The following is a 12,324-nucleotide window of genomic DNA, read 5'->3' on the forward strand; positions in this document are numbered from 1 at the left end:
CATACAGTAATGATACATAAACCATACAGCAGACAGTAATGATATATAAACCACACAGCAATGATATATAAACCATACAGTAATGATATATAAACCATACAGCATACAGTAATGATACATAAACCATACAGTAATGATATATAGACCATACAGTAGACAGTAATGATATATAAACCATACAGCAGACAGTAATGATATATAAACCATACAGTAATGATATATAAACCATACAGTAGACAGTAATGATATATAAACCATACAGCATACAGTAATGATATATAAACCATACAGTAATGATATATAAACCATACAGCATACAGTAATGATATATCAACCATACAATAATGATATATAAACCATACAGCATACAATAATGATATATAAACCATACTGTAATGATATATAAACCATACAGTAATGATATATAAACCATACAGCAGACAGTAATGATATATAAACTATACAGTAATGATATATAAACCATACAGCATACAGTAATGATATATAAACCATACAGCATACAGTAATGATATATAAACCATACAATAATGATATATAAACCATACAGCATACAATAATGATATATAAACCATACTGTAATGATATATAAACCATACAGCATACAGTAATGATATATAAACCATACAGCAGACTGTAATGATATATAAACTATACAGTAATGATATATAAACCATAAACCATACAGTAATGATATATAAACCATACAGCATACAGTAATGATATATAAACCATACAGTAATGATATATAAACCATACAGCATACAATAATGATATATAAACCATACAGTAATGATATATAAACCATACAGCATACAGTAATGATATATAAACCATACAGTAATGATATATAAACCATACAGCATACAGTAATGATATATAAACCATACAGCATACAATAATGATATATAAACCATACAGTAATGATATATAAACCATACAGCATACAATAATGATATATAAACCATACAGTAATGATATATAAACCATACAGCATACAGTAATGATATAGAAACCATACAGTAATGATATATAAACCATACAGCATACAATAATGATATATAAACCATACAGTAATGATATATAAACCATACAGCATACAGTAATGATATATAAACCATACAGTAATGATATATAAACCATACAGCATACAATAATGATATATAAACCATACAGTAATGATATATAAACCATACAGCATACAGTAATGATATATAAACCATACAGTAATGATATATAAACCATACAGTAATGATATATAAACCATACAGTAATGATATATAAACCATACAGCATACAGTAATGATATATAAACCATACAGCAATGATATATAAACCATACAGTAATGATATATGAACCATACAGTAATGATACATAAACCATACAGCAGACAGTAATGATATATAAACCATACAGCAATGATATATAAACCATACAGCAATGACATATAAACCATACAGTAATGATATATAAACCATACAGTAATGATACATAAACCATACAGCAGACAGTAATGATATATAAACCATACAGCAATGATATATAAACCATACAGTAATGATATATAAACCATACAGCATACAGTAATGATACATAAACCATACAGTAATGATATATAAACCATACAGTAATGATATATAAACCATACAGTAATGATATATAAACCATACAGTAATGATACATAAACCATACAGCAGACAGTAATGATATATAAACCATACAGCAATGATATATAAACCATACAGTAATGATACGTAAACCATACAGCAGACAGTAATGATATATAAACCATACAGCAATGATATATAAACCATACAGCAATTACATATAAACCATACAGTAATGATATATAAACCATACAGTAATGATACATAAACCATACAGCAGACAGTAATGATATATAAACCATACAGCAATGATATATAAACCATACAGTAATGATATATAAACCATACAGCATACAGTAATGATACATAAACCATACAGTAATGATATATAAACCATACAGTAATGATATATAAACCATACAGTAATGATATATAAACCATACAGTAATGATACATAAACCATACAGCAGACAGTAATGATATATAAACCATACAGCAATGATATATAAACCATACAGTAATGATATATAAACCATACAGCATACAGTAATGATACATAAACCATACAGTAATGATATATAGACCATACAGTAGACAGTAATGATATATAAACCATACAGCAGACAGTAATGACATATAAACCATACAGTAATGATATATAAACCATACAGTAGACAGTAATGATATATAAACCATACAGCATACAGTAATGATATATAAACCATACAGTAATGATATATAAACCATACAGCATACAGTAATGATATATAAACCATACAGTAATGATATATAAACCATACAGCAGACAGTAATGATATATAAACCACACAGTAATGATATATAAACCAAACAGCAGACAGTAATGATATATAAACCAGACAGTAATGATATATAAACCAAACAGCAGACAGTAATGATATATAAACCATACAGTAATGATATATAAACCATACAGTAATGATATATAAACCATACAACAGACAGTAATGATATATAAACCATACAACAGACAGTAATGATATATAAACCATACAGTAATGATATATAAACCATACAGCAGACAGTAATGATATATAAACCATACAGTAATGATATATAAACCATACAGCAGACAGTAATGATATATAAACCATACAGTAATGATATAAAACCCTTGAATGAGCAGGTGTGTCCAAACTTTCGACTGGTACTGTAAATATAAAAATTAACTGTTTTTAGCTCTCCTTTACAATTTGCAACAGTCACGTGACATCTTTAAATATTAAAAAAAAAAAAAAAATAGAAATAAAAAATATTATTATTTATTACAAAGAACACAAGAGGTAATATTAAAGTATTAGAACATGAAGGACAAACACTACAGCATCACGACACTATCAAACATGTATTAGTCTTTCTGCAGCAGAGCCATCCTTATGTGTGAGGCTGCGTGTGCATGGTAGTGATATTAAATATATGTCATAGTTTCCTTTTTCATGATCACAAACTTGTGAAACCCGAACATTCCAAGATCCCCCACAGTTCCCCAATAGCTGTCCCTCAACCATTCAAGACCCCCCCCCCGGAAGAAATTTAATTAAAATACAACAGCCCCCCCTCCCAGTTATCTCTCTCCTCTAGTCGTGTCCCCCTCTCCTCTCTCCTCTAACCCTGTCCCCTCTCCTCTCTCCTCTAACCCTGTCCCCCTCTCCTCTCTCCTCTAACCCTGTCCCCCTCTCCTCTCTCCTCTAACCCTGTCCCCCTCTCCTCTCTCCTCTGGCCAGGGCGCTGCCTGCCACTAATTTGTGCTCTAATAGCATGTGACAGTTCCACATAACTTCTTGACATCAGCTTTTAGCAATCTGATTTCTCCAGCTGGCGGCAGCGGCAGTGAGGGTCAGCCTGATGACAGAGGGAGCTGTCATGTTCTGTCTGCATCTCAAATGGCTCCCTGCATGCTCTCTATATCCTGGTCAAAAGCAGTGCACTAGATAGGTACCAGGGGGCCATTTGGGAAGAGGTCTCTGGCCCCATTCATACACACAACTGGCCAGGGTGTCTCCCAGCTTTGATGCTCCTGTTCTCGCCTTCTGGATGATAGCAGGGTGAACGGGCAGTGGCTATGGTTGGTTGTTGTCCTTGATGATCTTTTTAACCTTCCTGTGACATCAGGTGCTGTAGGTGTCCTGGAGGTACTTTGACCCCGATGATGAGTTGAGAAGACCCCCTCTGCAGAGAAGTTACCTGGCGGTTATACAGCCTGAAAGGATGCTCTCAATTGTGCATCTGTAAAGGTTTGTGACGGTTTTAGATGCCAAGCCAAATTTCTTCAGCCTCCTGAGGTTGAAGAGGAACTATTGCTCCTTCCTCACCACACTGTCTGTGTGGGTGGACCATTTCTGATTGTCAGTGGTGTGGAACTTGAAGATTTCCACCTTCTCCACTGCTGTCCTCTCGATGTGGATGAGGGCGTTTTCCTTCTGCTGTTTCCTGAAGTCCACGAACAGCTCCTTTGTTTTGTCGACATTGAGGGAGATGTTATCTGTCCGCCCCTCCAGCGGTCTCGTCATTGTTGGTAATCAAGCCTACTACTGTTGCGTCATCTGCAAACTTGATGATTAAGTTGGAGGTGTGCATGGGCATGCAGTCATGGGTGAACAGGGAGTACCCGAGGGGGCTGAGCACACACCCTTAAGGGGCCCCAGTGTGGAGGATCACCACTTGGGGGCAGCGATTGCATTGTCTGTGGATCTATTGGGCGGTAAGCAAATTGAAGTGGATGTCAGGTAATGCAGAGGTGATATGATCCTTAACTAACCTTTTAGATTTGGTATGTCATTTTAGGCAGAATTTAACAATAAATGCAGCCTCAGGATATGTGCTTTCCAGTTTGCATAATGTCCAGTGAAGTTCTTTAAGGGCCGTCATATTGGCTTGAGGGGGAATATACACGTCTGTGACTATAACCGAAGAGAATTCTCCGCCTTTCTTCTTCCCGGAGAGTTATTTTTTTCCTGTCTGTGTGAAATATTGAGAACCCAGCTGGCTGTATGGACAAAGACAGTATATCCCGAGAGAGCCATGTTTCCTGGTCGTAATGCTGGTGTGTTACCGCCACTCTGATATCCAAAAGTTATTCCCGGCTGTATGTAATAACACAAAACATTTTGTGGGCTAATAATGTAAGAAATAACACACAAAAACAAAATACTGTGAAGTTGCTTATGAGCGAGAAGCAGAGCTGCCATATCTGTTGGCCCCATTCCTTACTGCATAGATGATCTCTTAGTATAGATAGATAGATAAGCTCTACAGCTTATCATAAAGTACTCTACCTCAGGTGAGCAATACCTTGAGACTTCTTTAATATTAAACATCTCGCACCAGCTGTTATTGCCAAATGGAGACACACCCCCACCCCTCATCTTACCAGATGTAGCTGCTCTGTCCTGCCGATGCACGGAAAACCCAGGCAGCTCTATATTATCCGTGTCGTCGTTCAGCCACGACTCGGTGAAACATGGTCACCATAGCAAAGGTTGCCGGTTAGGAAAAGACTCCCAGGCTGTTTAGCAAATCTGTCTAATATGTCAAATAAAAAATGTAAAGGTAAGGAGTCAGAGAAACATTCTGAAACTATAACAAATGTTTATATGAAGATATTAGTGGGTAGCATAGATATTGTTGCATGTGTTGTCTTGTGCAAGTTATCTAGCTTAGCTAGCATGTTCTCTACCACTGGCTGCCAGCTTGCTAGCATGTTCTCTACCACTGGCTGCCAGCTAGCTAGCATGTTCTCTACCACTGGCTGCCAGCGAGCTAGCATGTTCTCTACCACTGGCTGCCAGCGAGCTAGCATGTTCTCTACCACTGGCTGCCAGCTAGCTAGCATGTTCTCTACCACTGGCTGCCAGCTCGCTAGCATGTTCTCTACCACTGGCTGCCAGCTAGCTAGCCAGCTTTGAATATTATTTCGTTTTTAATTATTTTCCCATGGAAATGTGCTTTAATATCCTGCTTACTATGTCTCTTTAGTACTGTTGTCCCAAGTTAGGCTATAATTATAAAGTGTTTTGAAACTGATGGAGATAGATAAAAAAAAAAAAAAAACGATTAGACCAATAACTTCTTGACTAACTGACTGATATATTTATGAGCGACTACTTACCACCACTCATTCTCCGAGAGTTGTTTTTTGTTTGTTTTGGGGGACGTCTGGAGACACGGCAGGAGTAACGGGCGGTTTTAAAATGACTTTTTGTTTGGCACCTCGCAAACAAACAGCCAGCAGCTTCTCTAACTCTCTAGTTTCCTACTTATGCCAACAGTAAACTGGGATCGTCTGTTACTCAGCCTGTGCCGCGAGAGGGCAGAGTTAGCTGTTTGAGAGAGTGGTGAATATGCAGCTAAAAACCAAATCCGGGAGGCAAAGCTGGATGAACAGAACATAACGAGCAAACCAGTGGTCATGACTCCACTCAGAGAGGCAGGCTCTGTTACAACTCAGTCAGCTGGTCATGACACCACTCAGAAAGGCAGGCTCCGTTACAACTCAGTCAGCTGGTCATGACTCCACTCAGAGAGGCAGGCTCCGTTACAACTCAGTCAGCTGGTCATGACTCCACTCAGAGAGGCAGGCTCCGTTACAACTCAGTCAGCTGGTCATGACTCCACTCAGAGAGGCAGGCTCCGTTACAACTCAGTCAGCTGGTCATGACTCCACTCAGAGAGGCAGGCTCCGTTACAACTCAGTCAGCTGGTCATGACTCCACTCAGAGAGGCAGGCTCCGTTACAACTCAGTCAGCTGGTCATGACTCCACTCAGAGAGCCAGGCTCTATCACAACTCAGTCAGCTGGTCATGACACCACTCAGAGAGGCAGGCTCCGTTACAACTCAGTCAGCTGGTCATGACTCCACTCAGAGGCAGGCTCCGTTACAACTCAGTCAGCTGGTCATGACTCCACTCAGAGAGGCAGGCTCCATAACAACTCAGTGAGCTGGTCATGACTCCACTCTGAGAGGCAGGCTCCATTACAACTCAGTCAGCTGGTCATGACTCCACTCAGAGAGGCAGGCTCCGTTACAACTCAGTCAGCTGGTCATGACTCCACTCAGAGAGGCAGGCTCCGTTACAACTCAGTCAGCTGGTCATGACTCCACTCAGAGAGGGAGGCTCCGTTACAACTCAGTCAGCTGGTCATGACTCCACTCAGAGGCAGGCTCCGTTACAACTCAGTCAGCTGGTCATGACTCCACTCAGAGAGGCAGGCTCCGTTACAACTCAGTCAGCTGGTCATGACTCCACTCAGAGAGGCAGGCTCCGTTACAACTCAGTCAGCTGGTCATGACTCCACTCAGAGAGGCAGGCTCCGTTACAACTCAGTCAGCTGGTCATGACTCCACTCAGAGAGGCAGGCTCCGTTACAACTCAGTCAGCTGGTCATGACTCCACTCAGAGAGCCAGGCTCTATCACAACTCAGTCAGCTGGTCATGACTCCACTCAGAGGCAGGCTCCGTTACAACTCAGTCAGCTGGTCATGACTCCACTCAGAGGCAGGCTCCATTACAACTCAGTCAGCTGGTCATGACTCCACTCAGAGGCAGGCTCCATTACAACTCAGTCAGCTGGTCATGACTCCACTCAGAGAGGCAGTCTCCGTTACAACTCAGTCAGCTGGTCATGACTCCACTCAGAGAGGCAGGCTCCATTACAACTCAGTCAGCTGGTCATGACTCCACTCAGAGGCAGGCTCCATTACAACTCAGTCAGCTGGTCATGACTCCACTCAGAGAGGCAGGCTCCATTACAACTCAGTCAGCTGGTCATGACTCCACTCAGAGAGGGAGGCTCTGTTACATCTCAGTCAGCTGGTCATGACTCCACTCTGAGAGGCAGGCTCCATTACAACTCAGTCAGCTGGTCATGACTCCACTCAGAGAGGCAGGCTCCATTACAACTCAGTCAGCTGGTCATGACTCCACTCAGAGAGGCAGGCTCCGTTACAACTCAGTCAGCTGGTCATGACTCCACTCAGAGGCAGGCTCCATTACAACTCAGTCAGCTGGTCATGACTCCACTCAGAGAGGCAGGCTCCATTACAACTCAGTCAGCTGGTCATGACTCCACTCAGAGAGGCAGGCTCCGTTACAACTCAGTTCGATCAACTATATAAGCGTTCGAGGCTTTGATCAACGCTGGGAGCAATACTTAGATGTTGACCCATCATTTATTATCTTTATTGTGTACAAAATCTATATATTTTATTATTTAAATTATTTAACAAATTATAGAGAGAGCTATATTTTTTTATTGTAAAATGACAGAGAGCTTGGACTCCAAGCCTGCAGCCTAGGCCAATCTGTTATAGCCTACAATTCATCATCACTGTACGTGACTGTGATTTATGCCCTGAAACACTGTATGACTGATTCATGCCATGAAACACTGTACGTGTTTTTGATTTATGCCCTGAAAAACTGTACGCGACTGTGATTTATACCCTGTAACATTATGTCTGTGATTTATACCCTGAAACATTGTGTCTGTGATTTATACCCTGAAACATTATGTCTGTGATTTATACCCTGAAACATTGTGTCTGTGATTTATACCCTGAAACATTATGTCTGTGATTTATACCCTGTAACATTGTGTCTGTGATTTATACCCTGAAACATTGTGTCTGTGATTTATACCCTGAAACATTGTGTCTGTGATTTATACCCTGAAACATTATGTCTGTGATTTATACCCTGTAACATTATGTCTGTGATTTATACCCTGAAACATTGTGTCTGTGATTTATACCCTGTAACATTATGTCTGTGATTTATACCCTGTAACATTGTGTCTGTGATTTATACCCTGTAACATTGTGTCTGTGATTTATACCCTGTAACATTGTGTCTGTGATTTATACCCTGTAACATTGTGTCTGTGATTTATACCCTGAAACATTGTGTCTGTGATTTATACCCTGTAACATTGTGTCTGTGATTTATACCCTGAAACATTATGTCTGTGATTTATACCCTGAAACATTGTGTCTGTGATTTATACCCTGAAACATTGTGTCTGTGATTTATACCCTGTAACATTATGTCTGTGATTTATACCCTGTAACATTGTGTCTGTGATTTATACCCTGAAACATTGTGTCTGTGATTTATACCCTGTAACATTGTGTCTGTTATTTATACCCTGAAACATTGTGTCTGTGATTTATACCCTGAAACATTGTGTCTGTGATTTATACCCTGAAACATTATGTCTGTGATTTATACCCTGTAACATTGTGTCTGTGATTTATACCCTGAAACATTGTGTCTGTGATTTATACCCTGAAACATTATGTCTGTGATTTATACCCTGAAACATTATGTCTGTGATTTATACCCTGAAACATTGTGTCTGTGATTTATACCCTGAAACATTGTGTCTGTGATTTATGCCCTGAAACATTGTGTCTGTGATTTATACCTTGAAACATTGTGTCTGTGATTTATACCCTGAAACATTATGTCTGTGATTTATACCCTGTAACATGGTGTCTGTGATTTATACCCTGAAACATTATGTCTGTGATTTATACCCTGAAACATTGTGTCTGTGATTTATACCCTGAAACATTGTGTCTGTGATTTATACCCTGAAACATTGTGTCTGTGATTTATACCCTGAAACATTGTGTCTGTGATTTATACCCTGAAACATTGTGTCTGTGATTTATACCCTGAAACATTGTGTCTGTGATTTCTGCCCTGAAACATTGTGTCTGTGATTTATACCCTGAAACATTGTGTCTGTGATTTATACCCTGTAACATTGTGTCTGTGATTTATGCCCTGAAACACATCTAGTACTTCATGAGAAGAAAATAGTGAATCCAGTTCAATAGTCTGGGGTTATTTTCTTGGCAGTGGATAGAAGGCAACAAGGAAGACGAGATGAGTGGAGGGGGATTAAACGACACAGATGATAGTGACGTGATGTGTGAGCTGGGAAGCCGAGGACATGAAGGAGAGGAGGAGAGAGAGGGGAGAAGGGGAACACTGTTCAGTCCAGGCTGAGGACATATGGCTGATGCCAGAGCTGACAGGGCCGGGAGGGCAGAGTGGAGAGGGGGTGGCAGACAGGCAGGCGAGAGAACAGGAAGTCAAAGTCACAAATGTTGACCCATTCCTTTTATAGTATCCTACTGTTGACCATGACAACTAGACTCTGTTGACCAGGATCATTAGACTCTGTTGACCAGGACCATCAGGCTCTGTTGACCAGGACCAATAGGCTCTGTTGACCAGGACCATTAGGCTCTGTTGACCAGGGAAATAATACTCTGTTGACCAGGACCAATATGCTCTGGTGACAAGGACCAATAGGCTCTGTTGACGAGGACCATTAGGCTCTGTTGACCAGGGAAATAATACTCTGTTGACCAGGACCAATAGGCTCTGTTGACCAGGACCAATAGGCCCAGTTGACCAGGACGAATAGGCTCTGTTGACCAGGGAAATAATACTCTGATGACCAGGACCAATAGGCTCTGTTGACCAGGACCAATCGGCTCTGTTGACCAGGGAAATAATACTCTGTTGACAAGGAACCAATAGGCTCTGTTGACCAGGACCAATAGGCTATGTTGACCAGGAACAATTGGCTCTGTTGACCAGGGAAATAACACTATGTTGACCAGGACCAATAGGCTCTGTTGACCAGGAGCAATAGGCTCTGTTGACCAGGACCAATAGGCTCTGTTGACCAGGGAAATAATACTCTGTTGACCAGGACCAATAGGCTCTGTTGACCAGGGAAATAATATACTGTTGATCAGGACCAATAGGCTCTGTTGACCAGGGAAATAATACTCTGTTGACTAGGACCAATAGGCTCTGTTGACCAGGACCAATAGGCTCTGTTAACCAAGACCAATAGGCTCTGATGACCAGGACCAATAGGCTCTGTTAACCAGGACCAATAGGCTCTGTTGACCAGGACCATTAGGCTCTGTTGACCAGGGAAATAATACTCTGTTGACCAGGACCAATAGGCTCTGTTGACCAGGGAAATAATACTCTGTTGACCAGGACCAATAGGCTCTATTGACCAGGACCAATAGGCTCTGTTGACAAGGATCAATAGGCTCTGTTGACCAGGACCAAAAGGCTCTGTTGACCAGGACCAATAGGCTATGTTGACCAGGAAAAAATTGGCTCTGTTGACCAGGGAAATAACACTTTGTTGACCAGGACCAATAGGCTCTGTTGACCAGGAGCAATAGGCTCAGTTGACCAGGACCAATAGGCTCTGTTGACCAGGGAAATAATACTCTGTTGACCAGGACCAATAGGCTCTGTTGACCAAGACCAATAGGCTCTGTTGACCGGGACCAATAGGCTCTTTTGACCAGGACCAATAGGCACTGTTGACCAGGACCAATAGGCTATGTTGACCAGGACCATTAGGCTCTGTTGACCAGGGAAATAATATACTGTTGATCAGGACAAATAGGCTCTGTTGACCAGGGAAATAATACTCTGTTGACCAGGACCAATAGGCTTTGTTGACCAGGACCAATAGGCTCTGTTGACTAGGACAAATAGGCTCTGTTGACCAGGACCAATAGGCTCTGTTGACTAGGACCAATAGGCTCTGTTGACCAGGACCATTAGGCTCTGTTGACCAGGGAAATAATACTCTGTTTACCAGGACCAATAGGCTCTGTTGAACAGGACCAATAGGCTCTGTTGACCAGGACCAATAGGCTCTGTTGACCAGGACCATTAGGCTCTGTTGACCAGGGAAATAATACTCTGTTGACCAGGAACAATAGGCTCTGTTTACCAGGACCAATAGGCTCTGTTGACCAGGACCAATAGGCTCTGTTGACCAGGGAAATAAAACTCTGTTGACCAGGACCAATAGGCTCTGTTGACCAGGACCAATAGGCTCTGTTGACCAGGACCAATAGGCTATGTTGACCAGGAACAATTGGCTCTGTTGACCAGGGAAATAACACTATGTTGACCAGGACCAATAGGCTCTGTTGACCAGGAGCAATAGGCTCTGTTGACCAGGACCAATAGGCTCTGTTGACCAGGGAAATAATACTCTGTTGACCAGGACCAATAGGCTCTGTTGACCAGGGAAATAATATACTGTTGATCAGGACCAATAGGCTCTGTTGACCAGGGAAATAATACTCTGTTGACTAGGACCAATAGGCTCTGTTGACCAGGACCAATAGGCTCTGTTAACCAAGACCAATAGGCTCTGATGACCAGGACCAATAGGCTCTGTTAACCAGGACCAATAGGCTCTGTTGACCAGGACCATTAGGCTCTGTTGACCAGGGAAATAATACTCTGTTGACCAGGACCAATAGGCTCTGTTGACCAGGGAAATAATACTCTGTTGACCAGGACCAATAGGCTCTATTGACCAGGACCAATAGGCTCTGTTGACAAGGATCAATAGGCTCTGTTGACCAGGACCAAAAGGCTCTGTTGACCAGGACCAATAGGCTATGTTGACCAGGAAAAAATTGGCTCTGTTGACCAGGGAAATAACACTTTGTTGACCAGGACCAATAGGCTCTGTTGACCAGGAGCAATAGGCTCAGTTGACCAGGACCAATAGGCTCTGTTGACCAGGGAAATAATACTCTGTTGACCAGGACCAATAGGCTCTGTTGACCAAGACCAATAGGCTCTGTTGAC

This window comes from Oncorhynchus masou, chromosome 12, assembly GCF_036934945.1.
Source record: "Oncorhynchus masou masou isolate Uvic2021 chromosome 12, UVic_Omas_1.1, whole genome shotgun sequence".
Taxonomy (NCBI): domain Eukaryota; kingdom Metazoa; phylum Chordata; class Actinopteri; order Salmoniformes; family Salmonidae; genus Oncorhynchus; species Oncorhynchus masou.